Genomic DNA, 5,670 nt, shown 5'->3' with positions numbered 1-5,670 from the left:
CCACAACGCCCGGCTATTTTTTGGTTGTAGTGGTCATTGTTGTTTTGGTGGGGCCGGGCTGGGGATTCGAACTCGCCACCTTAGGTGTATGTGGCAGGCGCCTGAGCCGGTTGAGCTATAGGCGCTGAGCCAAGCCTCTATTTCTTAATTTGTAATTTCTACATACAGAAATATTTATCCTTAAGCCTTAATGTTAAATATACCTATGAATGTTATTTATTTTTTTTTTTTATTTTTGCACTTTCTGGCCAGGACTGGGTTTGAACCCACCACCTCTGGCATATGGGGCTGGTGCCCTACCCTTTTGAGCCACAGGCACCACCCCATATGAATTTTTATATTGAGATAGAGTCTTAGTTACCCTAGAGTTGAGTGCTGTGGCGTCATAGCTCACAGAAACCTCCAACTCTTGGGCTCAAGCAATCCTCTTGCCTCAGTTTTTCCATTTTTAGTAGAGATGGGGTCTCACTTTTGCTCAGGCTGGTCTGGAACTTGGGAGCTCAAGCAGTCTACCTGCCTTGGCCTACCAGAGTGCTAGGATTACAGGCGTGGGCCACCTCGCTTGGCCTTTACTTTCTTTATCTTTTTTTTCTTTATGATTTTGAGCAGGATGTCAAAGTCTGTTTTGAATATTTGTTTTCATTTATGAAGTAGAAAATATTCACAATGAAAATCAAGATTTTTTTTGCTTCGGTATTATGTAAAAGATGAACTATTTAGAGTTTTTATGGGAGTATCCTTAATTTCCTTAATAGTTGTCTTATTTATTTAGTGACATTTCTGTTGTATTTTCTATATGTACATTCTCTGAAAGCAAAAATAAGTTGTTTTTTTTTTGAGGCAGGGTCTCACTGTGTTGACCTCTGTAGAGTGCTGTGGGTAGCATCATAGTTCACGTTAACCTCAAAGTCCTTTGGGCTTTAGCGATTTTCCTGCTTCAGCCTCCCAAGTAGAGCAAAAATAAGTTTTTAATAATGTTAGCCTAGTTTTGTGAAGATTTTATGCTTGCAAAGATTATTACATTATATCTGGTATCAGTGATTTCACATTCACTTTGAATGTAAGGCTTGACATTTTTCTGTTTCAATAAAATAAATGCAACTCTGTTCTCAACACGGAATTCACTGATGTTTTCGCTCCAGTCAGTGACGCTTAGTGCGTTAGAACTGGGTTTGGAGACTGAAACAACAGTTCCTGTGAAACAAGAACCAGAGACGGTACCTACTCCAGCACTCTTAAATGTGAGGGTAAGAATAATTTAGATTTGGCATTGCTTCTGATCCTAAAAATAGTTTAGGATTATAGTAGAAATAACTAATGTCAAATAAATACTTTTATCTCCCTAATTCTGCTTTTTGCTACTTTACCAGTATCCTACTCTTACCCCGTACCTTGTAAAATGTTTTTTTTTTTTTTTATTCCTTTGGTACTTAAGTATTGATCAAGAGATAATTAGTACAAAGCAGAACATTTATTTAGTTAATTTTATGGCAGATGATACAAAATTCATAAAGATGAAATGCACATTATCTCACTATTTTTCCTTATTTCAGCTTTTGTCCATTGGTATTATTTATATTTTTTGTGTGATTATAATTGTGCTTTGAATATAAAGTTCCTTGCCTTCAATGTACCAATTATTAACTGAAGCTTAATGGCATAAAATTATTGGACAAACTGGCTAAAATTTGATAATCTGTGATAAATTATTGATGAGAATTTTGTTAAAAGTGATAAGCATTAATCCAGAACACACTTACTAAAGGAATCATGTAGAAATAACAAGTAGTTTGAGAAGAAAAAAAAGTAGAAACAGACTTAAATTTATAAAAAATTTCTCAGTGGTACTTATAGTCACAGATCATATTGATTTTTTTTTTCCATTTTTATTTAGTTTTTCCCACGTCATCCCCCATTGAAAAATAAAATGCTCTGTAATTATATCTTAGGCCCAAGGTAGCACCCATACTATTATTACCAGTAGTTGTATTTTACCTGTTTGGGTTGCCTATGTAGTATAAGAATTTAAACTCTGCTTGGTTGTTTTTGCCTTTTTATATTCTGTACCCTAGTGTGGTCAGGATCTGTATGACAGCAAACAAAACTCTGAACAAGAGTCACAGAACGTTAGAAACGGAAAATGTGTCTCAGAGAACATAGGCCTCCAGGGGTTTAAGTGATCTGCCTAACATTATCTACCCAGTTGGGGTGCTGGTGACATCACAAATTTATTCTATTACTAGTCCTTCTATTATATAGGGTTACTGTATATGACTGTTTGGGCTTGGTGTCCTCAATGGTTGTGAATTAGAAAATGCTTGTGTTGGGCGGCGCCTGTGGCTCAGTGGGTAAGGCACCAGCCCCACATACCAAGGGGGGCAGGTTCAAACCCAGCCCTGGCCAAATTTGTGGCAGGCATCTGTAGTAAGTCCAGGAGTTGGAGGTTGCTATGAGCTGTGTGATGCCATGGTACTTTACAGAGGGTGGTAAAAAGTGAGACTCTGTCTCTACAAAAAAAAAAAGAAAGAAAGAAAAGAAAATGCTTGTATATTATAAAATGTTATGCTACTGGTATACCTTCTTTTTCTCAAGGTGATGTGTTTTTGTTTTTGTTTTGTTTTTTTGAGACAGTTTCACTATGTTGTCCTTGGTGGAGTGCTGTGGTGTCACAGCTTACAGCAATCTCCAACTCTTTGGCTAAGCCATTCTATTGCCTTAGTCTCCAAAGTAGCTGGGACTATAGGCACCCACCAATCGCGATGCCCAGCTATTTTTGGTTGTAGTTGTCATTGTTGTTTGGCAGGCCTGGGCTGGATTCAAACCTGCTAGCCCTGGTGTGTGTGACTGGCATCCTAGCTGCTGGGCTACAGGCACTGAGCCAAGGTGGTGTGTTTTAATTTAGTAATTTATAGCTAATCAAACTAATTAGAAATGAGGTGCCAGTAGGAAAGAGCAAGAGTCAGTTTTAGACTTCTAAACCTCTTGCTGTGTTCATGGATATGAACATTAGAAAATAAAGCATTTTCAGAGGTATACTTAATGTCTTTTGTTTTTTAGCAGCAGCCTCCATCTACTACAACATTTGTGCTAAATCAAATAAATCAGCTTCCAACCTTGGGATCTACAATTGTAATGACTAAAACACCACCTGTGACAACCAACCGCCAAACCATTACTTTAACTAAGTTTATCCAGACTACTGCGAACACACGGCCTTCAGTGTCAGCACCAGCAGTACGAAATGCCATGACTTCTGCACCTTCAAAAGACCAGGTTCAACTGAAGGATCTACTCAAAAATAATAGTCTTAATGAACTCATGAAACTGAAGCCGCCAGCCAATATTGCTCAGCCAGTTGCGACAGCAGCTAGTAAGTCTGTTTTCTTTCTTTCTTTTCTTTCTTTCTTTCTTTCTTTTTTTTTGGACAGAGTCTTACATTCTCATCCTCGGTAGAGTGCTCTGGTGTTGTAGCTCACAACAACCTCAAACTCAAACTCTTGGGCTCAAGTGATCTTCTTTCCTTAGCCTCCCAGGTAGCTGGGACTACAAGCACTTGCTACAAGTCCTGGCTATTTTTAGATATGGGGTCTTGCTCTAGCTTAGGCTGGTCTTGAACCCATAAGCTAAGGTGATCCGCCCACCTAGGCCTCCCAAAGTGCTGGGATTACAGGTGTGAGCCACCAAGCCCAGTCTAGTTTTAGTATCAAGTTTTTCTACCTATCTGGTAAGCTATGTCAATGTGGTTTTTTTTTTCTTTTGAGACAGCCTCAAGCTATCCCCCTGGGTAGAGTGCTGTGGCATCACAGCTCATAGCAACCTCCAACTCCTGGGCTCAAAAGAGTCTCCTGCCTCAGCCTGGGACCACAGGCACCCACCACAACCCCCGGCTATTTTTTGGTTGCAACTGTCATTGCTGTTTTTGGTGGGCCTGGGCTGGATTTGAACTCACCACCTTAGGTGTATGTGGCTGGCGCCTTAGCCGCTTGAGCCACAGGTGCTGAGCCGTCAGTGTGGTTTTTTTTGAAAGATTTTCTTGGTTTTTAAAAGAATCACGTGTGAAAGAGGTATTAACTGTATTACCTGTTACAGCTGCAGAGGTGAAGGGAAGCAAAAGTTATTAGATGTGTAAATAATAGTGTTTAGCTTTGAAATAAAATTTGTGGCATTATTAGGTAGCTTCATTAACATCAAGAGATCTCAGTTTTACATACAGTAGAACTTCTATAAGTTGATCACCCAAGGGACTGTAACAAAATGATCAACACATGGAGGTGGTCAACATAAGAAACTAGGCCTATTGGCTCAGCGCCTGTGGCTCAAGTGGCTAAGGCACCAGCCACATACACCTAAGGTGGTGGGTTCGAATCCAGCCTAGGCCCGCCAAACAACAATGATGGCTGCAACCAAAAAATAGCCAGGCATTGTGGCAGGTGCCTGTGGTGCCAGCTACTTGGGAGGCTGAGGCAGGAGACTCACTTGAGCCCAGGAGTTGGAGGTTGCTGTGAGCTGTGATGCCATGGCACTCTACCCAGGGGGACAGCTTGAGGCTCTGTCTCAAAAAAAAAAAAAAAAAAAGAAACTAGGCCTCTTGTACATAAGTACATGTGGGTGCATGTGTGGTCTATGAAAATTAGGTCTATTTAAGGAGGTGGTCTATGTGGGGAAGTGGATAACTGTGGAAGTTCTACTATATTATGAATAGCCAGTTCATATTTTTTTCTTTTCTTTTCCTTTTTTTTTTTTTTTGGAGACAGTCTCATTTTGTCACTTTTTGGTAGAGTGTTTTGGCATCATAGCTACAGCAACCTCAAACTCTTGGGCTCAAGTGATTCTCTTGCATCAGACTCCCAAGTTGCTAAGACTACAGGCGCCTGCCGTAATACCCGGCTATTTTTAGAGACGGGGGTCTCATTTTGGCTCAGGCTGGTCTTGAACTTGTGAGCTCAGGCAATCTGCCCACCTCCACCTCCCAAGTGCTAGGATTACAGGTGTGAACCATGTGCCCGGCCCAAATAGCATCCTCAAGCCCATGGGCTCAAGTGATCCTCTTGTCTTAGCTTCCTGAGTAGGTGAGACTATAGGTGTGTGCCTGTATACCTGGCTTTTTTTTTTTTTTTTTTTTTTTGAGAGAGTTATTATGGCGCCCCTCAGTAGAGTGCTGTAGTGTCACAAGTTCACAGCAACCTCAAATTCTTGTGTTTTAAGTGATTATCTTACCTCAGCCTCCCAAGTAGCTGGGACTACAGGCACCCACCACAATGCCTGGCTATATTTTTGTTGTTGTTGTTGTTGTTTGGTAGGCCCAGGCTGGGTTTGAACCTGCCAGCCTTGGTACCTGTGGCTGGCTCTGTAACCACTGTGCTATAGGTGCCAACCTCACCCAGCTAGTTTTTTTACTTTTAGTAGTGACAGGATCTTGCTCTTACTCAATTCCTGAGCTTAGACAGTCCATCCACATTGGCCTCCCAGAGAGCTAGGGTTATAGGTGTGAATCATGGTGCCTGGCCAGGTAGGTTTAATTTTGTTTCTTTTTTACGTTTAATTTAATTTAATTTAATTTTTTTGTTGTTGTTGTAGTTTTTGGCCAGGGCTGGGTTTGAACCCACTACCTCCAGCATATGAGGCCAGCACCTTACTCCTTGAGCCACAGGCACCGCCCAGTTTAATTTT

General features: G+C 40.9%; 1 long non-coding RNA gene across 2 annotated transcripts in view; it reads left to right on the top strand.

Annotated features, from left to right (window-relative positions):
- The window catches only part of LOC111727274, a 20,435-nt gene extending 17,060 nt beyond the window's left edge, over positions 1-3,375 (top strand). The window contains exons 3-4 of one of the 2 annotated variants that reach the window (XR_002774859.1): positions 1,143-1,247; positions 3,061-3,375. This is a non-coding gene — a long non-coding RNA (uncharacterized LOC111727274). Of the gene's footprint in view, positions 1-1,142; positions 1,248-3,057 lie in introns of both variants that reach the window. The other variant, XR_002774858.1, reaches the window with a different exon arrangement.
- Positions 3,376-5,670: the final 2,295 nt, after the last annotated feature.

Source organism: Otolemur garnettii, unplaced genomic scaffold (genome assembly GCF_000181295.1).
Source record: "Otolemur garnettii isolate 467f Iridium unplaced genomic scaffold, OtoGar3 scaffold00099, whole genome shotgun sequence".
In the NCBI taxonomy this organism is placed as follows: domain Eukaryota; kingdom Metazoa; phylum Chordata; class Mammalia; order Primates; family Galagidae; genus Otolemur; species Otolemur garnettii.
The sequence above is the reverse complement of the archived record's forward strand: the minus strand, read 5'-3'. Positions and strand labels throughout refer to the sequence as shown.